This window comes from Tympanuchus pallidicinctus, unplaced genomic scaffold, assembly GCF_026119805.1.
Source record: "Tympanuchus pallidicinctus isolate F22 unplaced genomic scaffold, pur_lepc_1.0 scaffold28, whole genome shotgun sequence".
Classification (NCBI taxonomy): Eukaryota; Metazoa; Chordata; class Aves; order Galliformes; family Phasianidae; genus Tympanuchus; species Tympanuchus pallidicinctus.
In genome coordinates this window covers 5,469,341-5,490,362 of record NW_026294745.1, presented here as the reverse complement: position 1 = coordinate 5,490,362, position 21,022 = coordinate 5,469,341, and the positions used below count along the sequence as shown (strand labels likewise).

Here is a 21,022-nt window from a genome sequence, read left to right as displayed (position 1 = left end):
AGATGAACACTCTCCAGGCTATGTGTTTGACTAATTTCAGAGATGCTGGAACTGGTTATGAAAATGAGTTTGCGTCAGATTAATTCAGGAACCATATGTCAACAGCACCTAAACAAACCAGCATCCTGAAGAAAAGCATTTAACTCCATTCATCTGAACAGAGTTCCGAGTTCTACTGTTTTGTCTGATCTCAGAAAGGAACGCATCAGACCCCCCTTGGGCCTGATGGTCTCTGGTTCACAGCAGCACTCACATGGGGAAACGCACTTTGAAAGCCGACACGCGTTCAATCAGAGAGCCGAGATCAATGAAATCTGCACAAATCACAGTAGCCAAATACCTCCAAGCGTTCCGTGCCTGCCATGAATCAGAACCGCAGCGTACGGCTAGGCACAAGCTGAGAGCTGCTCTGCCACGTCACACTGACTAATGCTGGGAGGCGAGGTCAGACCAGGGTATTCCTGCTGCTGTCCCTGCCATCCTAGAGAACTGAAAGCACAACCCTGGCCACGACGGCCCGTCCTCCCTCCAAACACACAGTATGGAAACAGCACAAGAAACAAGAAGCCAATGGCTGAGGCAGTAGTTCATTACAGCCACTTACGTTTTTCCCTACGCCTTGACTGCTGCATCAAATTAAGCTTTCTGGAAGACTTTGATGACTCTCTAGCCCAATTAACATTTTTATGCAACCTAACTGTTTCAGATTAGGGAACACCTCAAAAGGCACTGCTAACCACACTAAAACATGCCAACCTCAGCCACAGAAATATTTCTAAATGCCTCGTCCCTCACTTCTGCCTCAGTCACATCAGCAGCATTTGTATCCCTTATGAATGGAGCGCACAGCACAACTCACACAGCTTCACTGCTGTGAAAGAGCAATATGGAATCCCCACAGACCCCGCACAGAGATGCACTGTGGGGCTGCCAAGCTCCTCTTACATACTGCAAAAAAAACAAAGACATCACCTCCCACCTCCACCCCCAAATTAAAATAAGTAGCACTGCCTCAGAACAACAATACAGCTCAGCTTGCCAAATCCATAACTAGTGAAAGAGCAAAGAAAAGGATTATCTGGCATTATTCACTGCGAACGACGAAATGAAGAATACAAATTAGTGTTTAGTTGCTCACTTTGGTTTCTAGCTCAGAGATAACATTCTACAGCAGCAGTTTGATGCTACTTAAAGAAGGTCACGTCATCCTATTTGCTGGGAAGCAGCAGAGACAGAAATCAAAATGCTAAGCTTTAGTAACTAATCAGAAACTAGTGCAATGGAAATGACATCTGCTAACTGATACTCAGCAAAACATTAGAAACAGAAGTCACCAAAAGCACGCGTTTCTTGACAAAGCCAGCTGCAGCTGCAGTGTGACAGTGAGCACAGAGATGCTGCATGGGAGGACACGGGCACCAGTGCGGGGGAAAGGAGCGGCTCTAAGGGAATGCCACCACCTGAAGGCACCAGGAATTATGGCACTGAGGCTCTGCCTGGCTTCACATGGGGACCCGAGCCCTGGGAATGCCTTACTGAGGACCTTCCCTCTGTGCCACCCACAGCACGTTCACTGCAGGTTTCAGGACGTTCACTTTCCCACACAGCTAGTCAAGAAAGATGCATTTTCCCCTTTCCTGACACATACAAAATTGCTACTTAAACACTTGGCTTTTTATCCCCATTTTTCTTTGAGCTGCAGCATTGCCTCACCACTGAGCTACCAGTAGAATTAATCCTGTGAGCACACTCAGGGCCTTCCCTTACAGCAGCACTTGTATCCTCAAACCTCCAAAACTTTCTAAGCAGACCTGAAGGAAGAGCCAGGCCCTGGCGACCGGGAAGCTCAGGAAGCTCCCCAGGCTCTACAGCACGTACAGGCAGCAGGCAAAGTTCTCTGCCCTGTGACAAGCTTACCCCATGGCTCTATTCCTCCCTACTCCAGCAGAGGATGCGGCTCTCAGGACTTCACTTCTGCTGGGGATGCAGAACACAGAGCCGGCAGCTGCTGGAGGTGGGGAGGGTGTCAGCAGGGCTGTTTTCGCTCAGTGCACAAGGCCTCAGACGATAAATAACGCTATGAATAATGCAGGTGCACGGCCATGGGTTTGGAATGAGGTTATCCTTACCCCTGAAATGCCACCACAAGCAATTTCTGCACAGTGGTGTCCATGTCATCCATTTGATCAGGAAGCAGGCGGCAGCCCTCGGGGAGCCCTCTGGCTGCAGGCACCCTGCGTGCCACTGCTCTGTGCCCTAATCCTCCCAGCTCGCACAGCTCACGGGGAGCAAGGAGAGCACAGGGGGAGGCCTGGCTCCTAAGTGCCTTTCACAGAGAAGGAGCACTTCAAGGACCCCCAAAAAATGCAAAACCACACAGCCAGAAGAAAAACCTCAAGCGTGCTGCTCTGGGATGCAGAGGACAAGAATAACTCCTAGCACTGCTAAAGCAGCTTGCTTCAGCCCTCCAGCACCAGGCAGACTGCAGCCCTAGTGCAAAACCGAGCCTGTCGGACACTGCACGGCTCAGAGCAGCAGCCAAGGGCTGGTGGTGACACTGCACTGCTGCCAAACTGTCTCTGCTGATTTCAAAAGATTATACGGGCTGATTTCCCAGCAGGGGAACAGCCTAGAGCTCCTCTCTCACAGGCTGCTCATTCCAGCACTTACTCCTTAAGCTGGAGAACATAAAACATCCCACTTCCATGCAATGGAAATAGAAGGGAAGTACCATCCCTAAAATTGACCCTCTTGTTCCGCTTCTGCCTCTCCCTGCTCTCAGCAGAAGTGCAGCAGGAAGGCCCCTGAGGACCTGAGCACCACCTATCCTTACATTACCTTCATCCTGAAATTAGCAGGAGGTTTTGTCAAATACCCCAGGGAGTGATCCTGGCTCAGAGACAAGCTGAAACAGATTTTCTTTTAATTAGGTTAATTTTTAAATATTCCTATTGACCTTATATCCAGTTTATAGAACAGCAATACAGAAGCCAGTGCCGACTTGATTCTCTTGTGTCTTCTGAGCAGAAAAAGCACTGTGCAGATGCAGCCAGGACCTCTGCCATGAAATGCCTGGTGTCCGTTTCATTACACAGAGGTGACACAAGAGATAGTAATTCAGAAGGAAAGATAATGTTGGAGATGTATATCAGAGAGTAAGGAAAGAAATGAACTTTAGAGAGAAATGACTCTGGGACCAGCACAGAAGAGGAGCAGCCAACAGGCAAACGCAGTGCAGTGAACAAGGAGAAAACAGAGATGTAGGATGGGAAGAAGTGGTCACTGCCACAGAGGAACACTAAGCTGATGGAAATGGCACTGATTGCAGGGATAAGGCAGAAGTCACAAGTAGTGCTTTCGCAGGGGGGAAGCTTGCACTGTTCCTGTAACTCAGCACACACTCATGTGTTTTACTTTCCTGCCCCTTGGCCCCCCGCAAGCTTCACTAAGGCACAACCCAAACCCCAGGCCTTTCAACCTGTGCCACTGAAGCTTTTTTTTTTTTTTAAAGGCAAAAAAAGTCTTGGCTGGAAGTAACTCTCTTGCTTTGACCCCACATTCAAGCAATACAATCAATATCAATTAAAACGACTGCAAATGAAATCCTTGCTTGTTTAACCTTAGACTGCAATTCTCCTTTCCTAGCTGACATATTGCAGATGAGTTTGGGGCGTGCTTTTTAAAATGCATCACACTTGCTCTGACCCTGTCAAGCACTGAGCTCTGGAGTAAGACGGCTTTTTGACAATACAGCTTTGGAAATGTTAAGACATTCAAAGCTGCCACCGGTTCGCAGGTTTATGATACACAATTTAACTTTAAAATAAAAGCGTGTGAACCAATAAACTCAGTGTAATCGAAACAGCCAAATTTATTAGCAGAGGCTGCACTCCTGTCACCTGCAAAGAGCCAAAGAGCGAGCTGCAGGCACTGCCCAGTGACTGACTGCTCCCTGCTGTCCTGTGGGAACAGAGAGCCCTTTGCTGCAAGGCTGGGCAGGCTCCAAGCAGTGCTGCCTCGGGCAGACATTACCCTGAGGCAGTGCCACCAAAAAGTGCAAGAGGGAATGTCAGTGCCACTCTACTTCGAAATGCATTTCAACCCACAGTCCTTTTGCAGAGCTCTGGTCTCTCTTTTTCTTGAAGAACAGTGTTTAGCAGTAATGTAGGAGACAGTAAAAGAAAGAAGGCATAAAGCAAATGCCTTATGTAAACAGCCAAGGAAACTTGCCTCAGTGTGAGCACATGGCTGACCGCATTTTTGGTAAAAACCTTCCTCCAGCATCTCCCCCCAGGGAACAGATCAAGCACTGGCACCGTTCTGCCACTCGGCAGCTCCCTGGGAAGCAAGCTGCTGCCTTGCTCCTTCCTTCAATCCCCTCTCTGGAGCCTGCAGGTGCTTCCCTGCAGAGAATTGCACACATCTTCCTCACTACCTGCTAACAGACAGCTATTAAAACTCCCACAGGTGCTTGCTGTCCATCAGAGAGGAAATGATCCCATTTTAAGCCATCAGTATTTCCTCTGGTGATGGCAGTAAATGCCCGCCAAGCTCTCGCAGAATTACCATCAGTAGAAAGTGTGTCAGAGAGCAAGGGAGCTTAAATGATGGAGGGGGAGCTGGGGCACCATTTGCAGGTGGATGAAATGAGGCTTTCTGTGGGCCCAGCCTGCAGGAGCACTGCAAGCACCGCAAGGCCAGCCTGCCCAGTACACACCGCATGACATGTTTGGGCTGAAGCTGCTTTCAGCCAGGGCTGCCCGCTCGGTCAGCCTGGTTTGTGCAGCACGTGAAAGATCTGGAAAACAGTTCATGCTTATCTGGCAGCACCCAGGTTCAGCTGATAGCAGCTGCACTGCAAGTGGGAACAGTGCAGAGCAATGGCAGGGGGAAGTGCTGCTCCTGCAGACTGCAGCCACCTGGGTGAGCATCTTCCTTGCAGGGTAGCATTAGGATGGCAGCACCTCTGCAGTTTTAAAGAAAGTCAATTGAGGACATCGCTCCCAACTTCCCAGAGCTACCCAGCAAGCAGCAAGGTCAGACGTGCGATGCAGGTGCAGTGTTTTGGGGAACACTCAGTGGCACTGCTGGGGCCACACCGCTGCCAGGCAGTAACCAGAAGCTTGTTTAAAGAGCACCACATAAACACTTAATCTGAATTAATTCCCCCTTTCCCTGGATTACTGAAACAGGCACCGTATCAAATTCCAGCCGCTCCCACCGAGTGACAGAATCAGGACTCGAGGCAGCCGCTCCTTGCTGACCCCAAATGTGGTTTTTCATCACTCATTTCAAGCCCTTCAGAAAGGCAGCGTTACCCCAACTGCAGCAGCCATCACTGAGCTGCCATGGGAAAAGGCATTAGGGATCTATCAGCACAGACTAGTATAGAAGCTAGACGCATTGCCAGTACCAATTTTCAGCTAAACTAGTCAGAAAAAAACACAAGAAGTCACCACTGAGTAAAAGGTACCTCCAACCTATCTGTCAATAACAGACATGAAACTCTGGCTCTCTAAAATTAAACTAAAATAACAACTATTTTGGTATTTCATCTTCTGCAAATCAGAAAGCTGGGCAGCAGGACTTGCTGAGCACTCATCAGCAGTGCCAGCACTGCTCCCCTCCAGCTGCACCCAGGTGCCGTCCCTCTGTGCCCAGCAGAGCAGAGCAATGAGCACCTCTGGCTGCAGCTCAGCCTGAACTGCTGCTGGACACTGCTTGCACAAAGCCAACACGCTGCACTGAGGGAGATGAATGCTCACAACTGCATATTAGCCAGCTCCTCTGTACGGGTGAGTCTGCAGAAGAAAATGCAGCCACATCAGGAATCCCCTGTGCCACACGAGAAATTAATTCGTCTTCAAACACTATGACACCAGAGGCATTTTTACCAATGCTGCAGTTGCCCTCAGTGGTAGGCAACAATTTGCAGTTCAGCTGCCACGAGGTCTAGAGTGCATATTAAGTAATTAGTCCTCTGGTAGTTTCTTTTGGCTGGAAAACAAATGAGAAGAAATATAAATGATCCAACAATAAGAACTACACAGAAGCCAGCCATCTCAAGAAACAGCTGCCTGTGGTACATCACTTCAACCTAATGGGAAATCTCTGAGTGAGGCGACTTCTAGCATGAGAGAAATAAATGCCTCGCTGAAATGTCACATACACTAATGGGAAGTCCAGCACCGTGCATCTGTGCTGCTCTCACCATCCTCGCTCTTCCCCAAACACATCTCTGCAGAAGTGCATTCTGCAGCAGGGCTCTGCAGCTGTCAGTCTGGCCAGCAGCGATGTTCTCCTGCGCCGAGCGGCTGAGCACCACGTGCCCGTGGGCAGCTAATCTATAACTGGTTCGCTAGAACAAACAATCAGCAACCAAATGTTTCCATGTATCCTCAGGGCTCCGGAGAACAGTTCAAATATTCCGATATCTGTGTCAGGAGCGGGGCGCTCATTTATATCCCAAGCAATCGCTGAGGAAAGGGAAACGCGCAGTACAGTAACGGGCAATTCTGATGTATTCTATCTTACAAAACATTTTTCAGTCGCAGAGCTCAAAGGTCATTAATAGATTTTCATATGTTTACAGACAGCAGCAATTTCAAGCTCTGTAATTTTAAAACTGCATGTCAGTCTCTCAACTTCCAGCTGTTATTTCAACATTAGATAATGAACACAATGCAAAGGTTACACAACCACTTGAACCAGCTTACGCAGGAGAACCAGTCAGACAAATCATTATTAAATTCTAATTACACATATATTATTTTACAACTCTTATTAGAACAGCAAGACAAATCCTCCTTTCATAAAGAGATCAACAGTTTAGAAAGAGAGGCCAGAAAGGTTATTCTATTAACATGGCCGAGCTGCTCCTCTCTCTTGTGCCATCGCCACTGACTTGTGAGTCATGCAAACAAAGCAGCACCTGGCCACCACCGCACCGCTGGGTGCCCAGCACATGTGCTGCTGCTCCAGCTAAGCCAGCTCTGCTCTTGCCCATTGCTTCATTCTCAGAGCCAGAAACCTCTGCCTGCACTTCTGCTTCCTCAGAGCAGAACCCAGGGCCGGTTTGCAGGTCCCTGAACAACGCCCTGCCAGTCAGAAGCTGCAGAGAGGGCCAGCCCTGCAATGCTTCTAATTGATGCTAGCTCATCACTTTGAAGTGCAACAGGGAATTCGAATGTGACACGAAGCAGCAACTTCCATCACTGCCAACCCATTCCAATTAGATGACAGCCACTGTGCATCTCACAACTCATGGTTCTGACGGCGGCACTCGGCCTCTCGCGAGCTGCCCAGCCTTTGCCATGGCAGCACCATGGAGCCAGGAGCATAGATGTGGCACACGGCATCTCCTCGTCCAGGTGGGCACAGCCCTCTGACAGGAACTAAAAACCTGCCCACGTGAGAAGAAGAGATGAATGGATGAAACCAGACACATTCCAGCACAGCAGCAGCGCTTCTCATCGTTACTCTGTCCCACAGCTCTTAGTCACATCCCAGCAGACACTTCCACCAGAACCTCCTCCTTCTGCAGATAAACAGGAAAGCTGACACAGCTGGAGTTACACACACTGCCCGACAACTCTGGCTGGTATGGCAGCATGAACATCTCCAGAACTCTCTTCTGGGCTCTGACACCAATTCTCAGTGTGACCATATCTCAGATACCTGGTTAAAAAAGTTGTTTTACAGCGCTCACAAGATCAGCTAACACTAACAGCTGCAGCGCATCTCTCTCAGCGTTAGGATACAAAGAACTTTCCAGACAAAAGAGCCACAGAAGCACGTCACAAGCACTGCTGATTAGCAAAGCCCAATTCCCGTTGCAACTGCTAACCCCAGTGCCCCCGTTTTACAGGATGAGGAATGAACAAATGCAAAGCAACTTGCCCCAAACTAACCGTAAGTCCTCTGGTAAATTCTGGGGGAGAACGTACTTGTCCTAGGTCTTGAGCACACCGTGGTCCAAGAGGACCAACAGCCAAAGGACAGAACCCTCCTTCTGACACCACAAAGGGCTTAATAATGCTGGAGGAGCTATCAGACGTTTTCTTGGACAGAAAAGAGTGGAACTGGCAGCTCTTCTTGGCTTCTGAAAGCTGACACACAGCCTGGCCTTGCTGAGGCGCTGCTCTGGATGGCACCCAAAGCCAGTGCCATCTGGCCAGCATGCCTGGACACACAGGGGCAGGAGAGGCTCCTGGCTGCCAGATGTGATGACATCAGTACAGCAGTTCAGGCGTTCCAGCTCTGCGTCCTGCGAGTGACACCAGGTTAAGTGACTGCAGGGCACCGCGGGCTGAGAGCTGCTTGTACACGAGAGCCAGGTAAACACTTATTTTGTTTGTAGAAACCGTCACCAATGCCACAAAAATAAACAAAATGGTTTTCCTGGTGTGGAGTCGAAGCAGAGCATATCACATTTCCTTTCCTGCTCAAAAGCCAATCCCTACATTCAGAACTCTGATTTTTCCACCTCTGTTTTTACATTCAGTCTTGCATGACGCTCTCCCAGCAGTCAAAACCAACATGTTATTCCATGGCTTACAGCTTCTTAAAGCTTGGCCTCTCAGCTACGGCACAGGCCACTCCTTCCTCCTCTCCTGCTACCAGGATGCAGGACACAGACTCTTCAAATTCAGTTTCTAGCACCTGGAGAGTGTTTGATGATTTGGCATTAAGAAAATGTGAACAGCTCAGTAACACCATGGCTAGCCAGCTGTCAGGGACAGCAAGTGGGATGTCTCATTGGGCAGCTAACATCCCATTCTGCATTCACCTATCTGCTTCTGTTCAGATGTTAACCCCACTGAGATATGGAGAGTCATGGGGTGGAAAAGAGAGAACTAGCATTAACTCAATTTATGTCAACTCAAAAAAAAAACAGGGATCACTGAAGAACTTGACAAAACAGTTATTGCATTTTAAAACATACCCACCTATCTACTTTGTCTTCTCACTAAAGGTCAGCACACCAAAGCCAGAAGACAAAGGAAGGCATGTTTAGCTTGATACGACCACAATACAGAGCCAATGGGAAGGCCCATTCAACACCAAAAGCCCAGCTGTGTCAAGGTGGGGGGATTAAGACTTAAGATGTATAGCTGTCATTTGGGAGGAAAGCATCCCCAGGAATCTGATGGAAGGCTTCCCAAATCATCCTGCTTCAGATTTAAAGACACCGATACAGCAAATGCCTTATGTAAACAGCCAAGGAAACTTGCCTCAGTGTGAGCACATGGCTGACTGCATTTTTGGTAATTTAGATTTTTGAAATCTAAAGTTCCCTAATTAAACGAGTTCAGAGGGATCTCTCAGCTCTCCGTCCCCCCAGGTCCTCTCATTGATTTGGATCCCACAGCCCTACATCTCCCACACCGTTAATGCTTTATGCCTTGTGGCATACTGAAGAGCTGCATCAGAAATCTAAGGGAAACACAAGGAACTCTCAATACACGAACAGAGGGAATTTCTCCTCCCTGACCTGTCAAAATTTCAGAGCCATGGAGGCTGGAACACATCTTTGAAGACACCAAGCAAGGTGACTCAGAGCTACAGGCTGCACAGTTAGAACATCTCCTCAAAGACACCAGCAGGAAAACCTGTTATCCTTGTCTTCAGTTCCCTTACAAGCTCATCATGAAAACTGTGTGCGTGTTAAAATTCTGGACATTCATTACGTACCAATCCCAATTATTTCTATTACAAACCACAAAGAAATGACAATTTTCTTTTTGCTGAACTACAACAGTTTAGATGTACAAATAAATAAGTGACTATAGACAGCACAGAGGAACATGCTTTTACAAAAATGGCCTTACGCTTCATAGGTCAAACTTCAAGGAGTCAGGAGCTTTGGAATCTTACACCAAGACCCGAACAAAGGGTTACATGGATTCTGATGAGAATTAAGGCGCTAATTGACCCATCCTGCTTCAGGCCACAGAGTGCCTTCAGCATGGCTGGGACTGACCTGGGAGAAGGGGAACTGTAAAACACAGACAAAGCCTCTTCGCCCCACAGCACACCAAAACAAAAATAATTAGGAAATCAAGTAGCATTTTAAGAGATGTGGGGCATATACGGGGGACAAACAACACTAAGTTCTATTCCAGTCCTGCACGTCCACAAGTTGGTAGATAGCAGATTATATCTGCCACACATTGCTCAGGCTCAGCTGCATGTGTGATCTCCTGATAAATTCAGCTCACACGACGACAAGCACAAGGCCCAACCTGCTGTAAAGCAGCCCCTCCTGCCTATTTTAATTCTGTGCAGCAACAGCAGCACACCTCAGTAAGAACAGCATTTTACAATGGTGTTATCAATGAGACAGCAATTCCCAGGACCCAGTTTGATGTGGAGTTTCTGAAGAACCACCAGCCCTTCTGGGCACTCCTGTTCTCTCATACCTTCCCCTCAGCTGTCCTTCCCAACCAACAGGGTTACAGACGTTTTGGAGGTTTGGGAAGCACAGTGTTTAACATTTTATAGAAACATCTGCCAGCAGAGCTGCTAAACGCTCTGGTAAGAGAGACAGAGATGTTTATTTAGACATGCTGCTGACGTTTCCTGCTGCATTTTGTTCCTCAGGCATATGTAGTCTTTCCAAACGATTTAGCGAGTGCTGTGGAAGCACAGCTCCCAGCAAAAGTGCATCTAGAAGTACATGAGATTGAAATTACAGGACTGTCAAGGAGCTATCTCACCAAAGCTCCTGCCAAGCTCCGGGCAGAACAAGCACCTGCAGAATGGCAGGACGTACAACATCTGAGGAGCAGCAGCACTGGAGAGGCACAAAGTGGCAGTGCAGGACTCTCGGGGGGCAGCATCAGCAGTGGCTGCAGCGGTGCAGGTGATGCTGGCAGCCCCCTAGGGGGGGTTGGGGACCTCAGTTTGAGCTGGCTGCTGCAGAGGCCTTCCTGAGAGATGAGGCAAAACTGGCAGGAAAACGGGTGCATGCTTCTGGGGCACTGCAGCAGCCACACACACAGATGCTCTGGGTGCTGCGGTACCGGCTGTGTTCCCCATGGAGCTCTGTGAGCCTCAGCACTGCATGATGCAGAGGTGTGTCCTTACCACTCTGCATCTGTGATCTGTCAGTTTACAGCAGCCAACTGAGCTACCAGCCGCTCCTCCCGCCCTTCTGCTGCAATTTACTGCTCCAAGTACAGCTTATCCAGCCCGCAGCCCCTGCGGTTCATAACCTGATGGATTACTGTAAACTATAAATTGATCGCAGTTAAATCACATTCAGCTGCTGCAAAATCCCATCAATCTGCATCCCTAAGCCTCTCTGCCTTTGTTTCTTCACTGTTAAAAAAGGGTAACCCTTCATTACAAAGCTAAAAGTGTTACACTGAGCTGCAGAGTTTTCAGACACAGCATGAAAGTACTCAGAGTGTGATTTATCCCACACCCAAAGGAGAACAGCCCTGCATCAACCTGCGCTGAACAACCCAGTGCAGTCTGAAGAGAAAGGGGGTCCCAAGCCCCACTGCGTGCTTCTGCCATTTGATCCCTAGAAGCAAAGGACAGTGCTTCAGCAACAGACTATAAACCTGTGTACACAGAAAGGACTAATGCAGCTTGTTGGTTACTGAGATGAAGGAAATACATACAAATAAAAAAGGAGAACTGTGAATTAAAGCTAACCACACAAAAACTCAAGGGTTTATTAAGGGCTACAGACTTGAACCAAGCAAGCAAAGTGCCTGTGTGCAGCAGAGGAAGAGGAAATCATCTGCTTTGGTTGAATGTACCCAGTGTGGATTTCACTTTCCTCCCCCAAGAATGCCTTCGCAGAAGCAGCTGCTTTACCTCATATCTGGGTCTAGAAAACTGAGAGGAAACAGGATTTCACTGCTGTAGGAGTCTTGTAACCTTGTCATAGGGGAACTAATGGATCTTTGGCTGCAAAGCATGGTCCTGCACAGCAGTGGATGTGCCACAGACTGCTTTTACCTTTACATGCATGCTTTATTTGTGTAAATAAACATGCTGGTTACCCCCATCTGGTTTCCACTGGGAAGCAATTAAACTGTAAAGACAATAGAAGACAAAAACTGGTTTATGGTGAAAAATGTGTTTTTGCAACTACTTGAATCTTCTTTCACTTCAGCCTGTTTTAATAATGGTGAGAATCCGCAGATATTTGGGTAAAGTACATTATTCCAATTAAAAAAAGAAAGGGTGCTGCTATCTCTTTCTGCATGCTCATAATTACTCTGAAAGAAGTAGGTTCTCAGGACTCTTCTTCAGGGTCAATTAGGTTTAATTCCTGATAAAGGTCAAATCATCTCTTTCAGAAGCAATGATGAAGCTCCATCAGAGTCTGACTGAAAAAGGTCACCAAATCCAAACTCTCATACTCCTTAAATAAACTCATACGCCTTCGCTCAAGCACTGAGGATATTTAAGGACACTGCAGTAGAATGTATATACTTGTTTCCAGTTGCTCTTACCAGGGATAGCTTGCATGAAGTGGCTTTGTATTTGAATAAGAAACTTGTACCAATGCAACTTCTTTCCAGCACCTCTTATGCAGGGAAAGGGGGTGTACTGATGAAAGGAGCAGACCCCAAGGCTCACCCCAACATCACCTCTGCAGCGTGAGGCAGCATTGGATGTGAATGTTGCTGGTCCTAAAAGCTCTCTGGTACGAATTATTTCAGCCACAACCCAAACACTCTCCTTGGAAATGCCTTCCAAGAGCTCAGGACAAAAATCCCCAAGCAGCACCTGACAGCAGACACATTTTGTGGAGCAGGAGAAGCACCAGCTACCTGCCAGCATCTGCGCTGCTGCTGCTACAGCCCCGGCACCCCTGGGACAGCCAGCTCAGTGTCTGGCTCGGACTGATATGGAAACAAAAAGATCCCTTTGTGGCCGAACAGAGGCTCTCTCATGTGGCAAAACTCACGAGCTAAAGAGCAGAAATACAATACTACGTACAAAAGGCAAGTTTGCACCAAGAACCATGACAGATCCGTGATGAGAGACTGACTCCTTCCACAGCAAATTATAACTACAGCCCCTAACAACAGTTCAATTTCTCTCCCACTCCCTCTCTTTATTTTTATTTAATTTCTGGCAAACTTACTGCTTATAAAGACAAGTAATCCAGAATTGGTCAGAGCTTCATCCAGACAGACAGATTTCCCCGTAAGCCTTATTAAAACACAAACTCTAATTCAGCCTTCACTTGAGGAAGGTCCCTGACTGCCAGATGAGCCACACACCATCTCCGTAACCTGGACAAAAATCCCCTAGGAATTACTATAAAACCAAACTCATTTCCTCTTCAGTTTTAGGCTAAGATTTGAATCGAGGTCACGGGAGGCAAAAAGACTGCAGCATTATAAGTCACTACCAGCTCCCTGTTTGCCTTACTTGCATATTTTTACACTTAATTTGAAACCCAGGTATGAAAAACATCACAAAACTTTGGTGGAATACTTCAGATAATAACTGAAGAGACAATAGCAACTGGTCACTCTGGAGGTCAGCAAATGGAATCGTTTGTAGCACTTCTTTTCATGGGTGGATTTGTTACAAAAACCTGAAATTAATTCAAGTCGCTGAATCACAGCAACCCTGATTCCTCTCACAGCTGCGTAACACAAAGGTTCTGCACTCCCAGGACTTGAACACCTTGAAATCCCTGGGTAAGAGTTAACAGCCTTTGATTTCACTAACCAAACTAGCAATGCCACTTGGAAAACAGTTAAAGGTGCATTTTGACATTTATAGGTGCGATGTTAATGGCGGCGAGGGCGCAGCAACCATCAGCTCTCTGTGCTCAGCAGGTTCAGCGCGCTTCGAACAGTTCTATCGCCTTGCACACAAAGCTCATGCTTTTCATTTAGCAGTTCTCATGGAAAACTGCATGGTTGGATTTCTAAGTTAGTAGCAAAGTCAAAAGCGGAGTCACAGTTCCCAGCGATCCCAGCATTAAGCTTTGTTTCATGGTGCGGCATCTTTCAAAAGTGTGACTCATTCAATAGCCAGGGCCTCAGGACAGGGGAGTGCTGCCTGCAAGGAAATACGCCTTGCCTGGAGGGAGCCACCAAGGCCAATGAAATGCGTAACCACCGCTTTGAGCACCCAAGAAATGGCCCCAGCCCTGGAACAGACACTTCCCATGGAAGCTGGCAGCAGCGACGCGCTCCACGCGACAGGGTAGCAAAGGAAAAATCAAATATCGGCCCAGGCCAGAGCTCTCCCTGCGATCTCAGTGATTCCCAAGCTGTCAGCAGCAAGGCTGCTGCTGTCACTTCCCTGCTCGCTCACTCTCCCATCAGACACTGATAGCACGCCTGTCACAGCCGCAGCGCTGCCGGAGTCAGGGATGACAAATCGCAGGGAAGACGTGTCAACACAATCAACTGGCCTGAAGACAGACAGCTGGTGCGCGAATTCCACCACAGACAATATCGCCTGTGAAATCACTCCAAGGCATTTTTAGCAATCGTGAGCTCTCAACAACAGCTCCGACTGCTAAGAATAGCCTGCCGAAGGCTCGCTCCGGCATTAACGGCAGTGCTGGCTCAATTTGAGTCATGACCCCACTCGGGAACGTATAAGCAAAACAAGCACAAGCCTCAAAGCAGCAGCAGCTATACATGCTTAGAGCTCCAGCAGTGTTAATGCACCTATATGACCAAGCTCCACAACGTTAATGTCGGTTACCACAGTATTCCCCTGAAACGCTCCACCTGGAGCCAGGCAGCTGAGAAGCAAAGGCTCAGATAACTCATCAGTACAAATACATCCCTGTGCTTCAATACAAACCTTCCTCTTGGCGAACAAAAGGGACCAATGCATCAAAGGTGCTAAATGTCTCCATCTCTCACATTTCAAAAGCTCCTACTGAGCATCCATCAGCTCACAGAATGGAACTGCAGCAGCCCAGAAAATAGAGCAAACCCAGCTTCCCTGGTGGTTTTGACTCTTGAAAAGTAGCATGACAGAAAGAGATCCACTTCCCCTCGGTGCACAACCAACCACAGAAATGCACTTTCCCCAGCAAGAGCAGCAGCAGCACCTGCAAGTTTCAGCTGCTCCGAGATCTCTGAGAGCAAAGCAGAAAACCAGGGAGGCACTCCAGCATTCAGACACCAAGCACTGGCTGCTCAAGAGTCAACAAGAACAGAATTCAATTCCAGAGGATTTTTGTTTATTTATTTATGTACAGAAAAATATGCCAGCTCCAAACTCCTCATTGCAGACGTGCTACCAAAGCAGCACAGAGCACCAGAGCTGTCTGCATTAATCCCAGACTGGAGCACGGCCTCTTGTTTAAAAAGGTTTGATTTGGAGATATCCAGAGACGGAGTCATCGCAATCCATGATAAACTGCTCCAGCAGTTAATTATTCATCCTGGTCAAGTTCTGTAGCTTATCTCTAGCTCAAACACATCACCGCTGCGGCCTCCCAGCCACTGGATCTAGTTACAAGTTCGGCTGCCAGAAGGAAGAGCCCTCCCTTCCCTTCTCCTCTCTGTCTCCTATGCAGTCTGCTATAAATTGTAACCATGCCATCCCTCACCTCCTCTGATAAAGCCACCGGAGCACCGGGAGCCCTTTCCTGCGAGACCAATTTTCCCCTTCTCCAACAGCTCTCACGACACTTTTCTGAAGCCTCTCCAATTTACCAGCCTCCCTGGCAGGTACCAAGGTATGCACTCGTCTTACACTTGTGCCAATGCCAAACGGAGGGCTGTGTTACCACCTTAGTCCTGCTGAGCATTTCCTTTGCTGTGTGTTCAAGGATTACACGCTCAGTCCTGGACACAGCTAGGTTCCCATGCAGATGGCTACCTATCTTGACACCTTTGAGGGTAAAGGCCCTATCTCAGGGGACAGCTGTCCCTCTGCCATTTCCTCCCTGCACACGAAGGGCCCTCACTTTGTCCCTAGTGCAGGGCGCTTTAAAGCATCAGAACATACCGTTCATGAAGCAATCCCAGTCACTCCAGTTCTGCTCCTTATCTTGCACTCCACCTAATCTGTGCGTTATCTGAGGACTTTGAGTAATGGTTTTATTTTTTTTTCCCCTGGGTCACTGATTAAAAGAAGTTAAATAGTGCTATGCCAAGGACCCAGTACAAACATACCTCCTGAAAGCTGGTTCTTTCTTGCCTGCCCTTTTGAAACCTTCTGGTCAGATAGCTTAGAATTCAGTTCTCGTGCTGCTTCTATTAAATATCTGCATTAGCAAAATAATAAAGCTGGGACAAAACCACTCGACTTCAAAATATACTGAATCAAATATCTGGGGCTTTCACAGCTGACTGCAGGAGATCTCAGAAAAATACAGCTACCAACTGCCACGCCATTAGCAAATAGCTTCGAGCTCATTTTAAGCGTCCAAGGGCCCGCGCGCAGCTGCCTGCATTGCTGCCTTCACTGCAGAGACTCCAGGCAGGGAGGGAGAGCTCCAGCCCCAGGAGCTCCTTCAGCACACCTAGCACAGACTTCTCCAGACCAGAGCCAGGGTCGTGCTTGAGAAGCTCAAAGCAGGGGTTCCCTAATCCTAACATGACAGAATAACTTCCATCTCCTCCTGCTGAGCCCCAGCCTCTCAGAAAAGCCACAGCCAGCACCGTTTCTACAAGCCCTGCCACAGATACGTCCCAAAGAACGAGGAAAGGGTTACGGGGAGCTTTTTGAAGAAAAAGCCGAGAGCCGAATGCTCACAGCTGAGTCCTCCCTGCCCTGCCACAGCATTTGCACTGCGATGAGAACCCGTCCCTCTGCCCGGGTATCTCCCTGGAACTCTGCTGGAATACGGACCACTGTTACTGCATCGTTTGCAAAGAACCTCCCTTTCATCTGCATCATCAAGATTTCCTGCTCCCCTCGCTGCCTCCGAGCCCTCTCACCTTGTGCTACTTATTCCATTAGTATCTACACAATAAACCTGAAAATACACTGTGCAGTGAAGGCAGCACCATTATACACATGCCATGGGGAATATCCACGAATAGAAAACTTGCTCTGAAAGAAAGCAAGGGGAAAGAATAGCAAAAGCACACCAAGTACAGCTCAGCCAAGAAATACAATCTTTTCAAATTTCAGAAGCGAACTGGAATGGCCATAAATACCCAGCTAATTAGGGCTTTAATGGGATCTGGGCTCCTCACCCGTTTAAACTGCTAAAAAAATCTCTGAAAGTCAATAGTGCCAAAATCTTCAAGAATTTTGTATTTGCTCTGCTTATACAAACCTCAGACATTCTTACAATCACCCATTCCCTTTGCTCATAAATATTTATCTAGTTGGAGCCAAGTGCATAAATGAACCTTCCATCCCGCTTATGGCTGCTCTCCCTTTAATCCTTAATCCCTTTGCACTATCGTTCTTGTCTCTAACCTGCAGAGGACTCTGACTGTTTGCATTTAATTCTTCTTACACATGCCCTGGAGCACAAATGGCTTGTCAGGTTAAAGATAAAGCAAACATGTATGGCCACCAGTAGAGGAACCAGCCTTCCAGATAGCGGAGCACCTGCAGCCAAGGCAGGCTGAGCAATGAAGGAACCAGGAAGTGATCTGGCTGGGATCTCCACACCCAGCAAACCAAGGGACTTTTCTAGGACAGACTTCTTGCCTCCTATTCATACTCACTAACTTTGAAGGTGGTTTCCTTCACCTCTTTGTAATCAAATGCAGCAGCTTCATGGCATGGCCAGAATTGAGAGATTACATTTCAGCTGCATCTGGAACAAGATTGCTAACAGGGCAGGAAGAGCGTATGATACCTGATCCAAAGGGAATGGCAATACAAGACTTGAAGTCATCATGACAGAAGGGCCCAAAAAGTCTTTAATCTGCGAGCACAGGAAGTCAGAAGGAAGCAGCACTGGTATCTGGGTTTGGGGAGGGTCAGTGGAACAAAGAGACGAGCGTGAGCCAGTGTCAAGAGCTTTAGCTCCTGAACGAGTCCCTTCCATCTTCTTCCCATCCACACTGCCAAACACACAGCCCAACACTTCCCTGGAGCTGTGCAAGTCAGTTCTCAACATCAGACCAAAGGCACAAATGAAATCCCAATGTTCCATTTTCTTAGTCAAAAGCTCCTGTATCTCTTGTTACTGCTGAGGACTTCAAGATTTCCCACCTTCTCTCTCTGAAAAACCTTCCCTTCAATTGAGGCAGTGAATTCTGCCAGCAGGAGCTGCTGCTGCTGCTGGGGAACCAGACAGCCCACTGCCCAAAGCAGCTCCCTCCAGGAGCGGCCAAGTCCCTGCTTCTGGGACTTAGAGATCAGGGATTTTCTTAATGGGTGTTTCTTTCTGTCCTTTCCAATCAATGTGCTATTACTATTTTTTAGAACAGAAAAATTTAAGGTTTTGGAAAATGTATCTAAGCATGCAACTGCATCATCTGGCAGATGAGGCATCTAACTGCAAGGATAACATTGCATAAATCACTGCGGTGAGCCTGTCCAAGTGCAATGTTTCCACCCTACCTCTACCCTGAAATGTCAGATTGCTGAAAAGCTTATCTGATTTTGACACAATTTGGAAAATATTTATCCTCACTGCTTTCTAAAATCCTCCCTCAAATTCCATCTCCACCCCCATTTTGGCCACAACAGTAACAAATCAAAACAGAAAGGGGGAAGAGAGAGATCAAAAGGGAGAAAGTGAAACCTCTCAAACTGCAGCAGATCCCAGCACCAAATAAAGACTCTGGATGGACAACTGTGCCGTATTTGCAAACAATGTCCCCACAATCACATGAGAGCTCTCAAATGGAGATCTGGACTAAATGTATGCTGTTGATTCTTCGATGCAATTAACATTGTTTGTCTCAGCATCAGTAAAAACAGGCTTTTGCCTGCTAGCAAAATTTTTGGCTATGCACACAATTGTTTATTGAACGAAAGGCTAAAGAGCTAACTGAAGCTGTTTTCTTTGCAAAAATACCATGGAAGAGTATCAGGTCAGGAGTAAACCTTGCTCATTATCACATCCAAACTGCAAGCCCTCAGAAAACCAAACCTGGCCTGTTTTCTTCCTACATTTCTCAAACTCTTTCCACAAAGCACACCACTGCCATCCCAATACTGCTTACAAAAGTCTTTTTTAAAGCCTTATGAAAATGTATCAGTGTGTCTGCATCCATTATCCTATAGTTACATGACTTCTAGAAAACCTCAGCCCCGAATAAAGAAATGCTTGACAATGCCTCATTTTGGCACACGTGCTGCATGCTGCTTTGGCTGCTATGGGAAGATTAAGCTGTGATCACCTGCTAGGAGGTAGAGAGTAAGGTGATGCACAGAGCAGGTGAGGCAAGGCTCCAGGGAACCCCACTGCCTGACAGATCTGTGTGGCAGCACAAGGGGGTATGCTGCTCTGACAGCTGAACAAACCACTGCATGCTGCTAGAGGTGACCCAAATAGCCCAGCGTTTGGGAGAAAAGCTAGCATGGAAGTCAGCCCAGATCAACAGGGAGAACCCCAGGTTTATTCATAGAGGCAGGACCTGCACAAAGAGAGATTCTGACAGCTTGTGATTGGAGAAAGAGTAATACCTGTAAGACTGGTTTATTGGGACTTTCGAAGCAGCCTTTCTTCTTTTTCAACACTATTTACAGTTACCTGTAACAACTTCAAAAAACAGAGAAGTACCCCAATTCCATAATAATCCCCAATCTCCCACGATTTAGCAGCTGCTAATCCCCCAATATTCTCGAGTGGGGTGAACACAAAGCACGAGCAGTGCTCCAGCCCTCACGCCCCGGCTGGCAGATTGCACAGCGTGCCAAGTTCAAGCACGCTCTCAAGAACTGCAGAGAAAGTGGTTTTCTTTTCTGGTTTGTTTGCCTGATTCTTTTCCAGATAGAGGCACTTTCGGAAAACACACCTGCAACAACCCACTGAGCATCCTCTCATTGGCACTTCATTCTGTGCAGAAACAACCCGAGCAGGGCAGCCGCCGGGTCACAGCACAACACGCCCACAGCTTTCGCTGCTCCCCAAAGCGCATCCTGAACCTTCCCAAAGCAGAGCACACAAAGGTCCCAAGACACCGCCTGCCCACAGGAGCAGCCAGTCCTCACACGTTAAAGCACCACGCTTTCCACCCCGTGCCTCCACCAGCTGCTTTCATTTAGATGCAGGTCACATTCACACAGACTGGAAAGCATCGCAATCGCGCACAAATTGCTAACGTGGGAACTCGGGTCCTTGAAGCTCACGCACGGCGCCCAGCAGGCAGCCCATCATTTCTCCTTTCAGTCTTTAAATACTAACCCTGGCACTAACAAACAGATACCTGCCTTTTTCTTTAGTACGGGTTCCTGATGCCTACAATAACTTGGCTCCAGATTTTATTTATTTTGGACAGGACGAAACCATCATCAAGTGGCCACAAACTACAAAAGTTCAGTGGTCTGAGACATGAATTTTCTTCCCAACCCACCTATCATCCTTAATGCAACGCCTGCAGTGGTGCAGGAGTGGGGGAAGGAAATGCAGGGGATTGCATCGCATCGCTTGGAATTGGTTTCCAGTGGCGGATCATGGAGAGCACAGGCAGCAGCAGAGAAACATATGTTTGAACTCAAGCCAAAAATCTGGCTTCCTTAAGAAGTGTAGGATGACAAGCCTCTTGTAGAAATAATAGCAGGCTGGAAAGTGGGGGTGGAAAAATTCCCTCCACTCATGCAGAAGGCAGATTCTCTAAAATCTACCTACTAGCATTTAATTTGGAACAGCTGGCATTTGGAGAAAGCCACCAAGATGACCCACTGAAGACAGCAATGGGCTCAACACTGCTTTATGCTGCAACAGCATCGTCTGCCCACTCCCTGCTGCTGACGTGCTTTGGAAAATGGCAACTCAGTGTCAAAAGCATAAAGCACTTTGCAGGACACACACCTATCCATTACTTGGCTGGGAGCTGAAAAAAAATCTCTATGCCTTTGCTATCTTACATTAACGTTTCTTGGAACCGAACTCATGAAAATTGATGGTAAGTAAAAGTTAATTACAGTGTTT

At 47.6% G+C, this 21,022-nt stretch overlaps 1 protein-coding gene across 24 annotated transcripts in view; it reads right to left on the bottom strand.

Moving 5' to 3' along the window:
* FBRSL1 (fibrosin like 1) overlaps positions 1-21,022 on the bottom strand; it is a 418,694-nt gene that overhangs the window by 311,626 nt on the left and 86,046 nt on the right. The window lies entirely within an intron of this gene.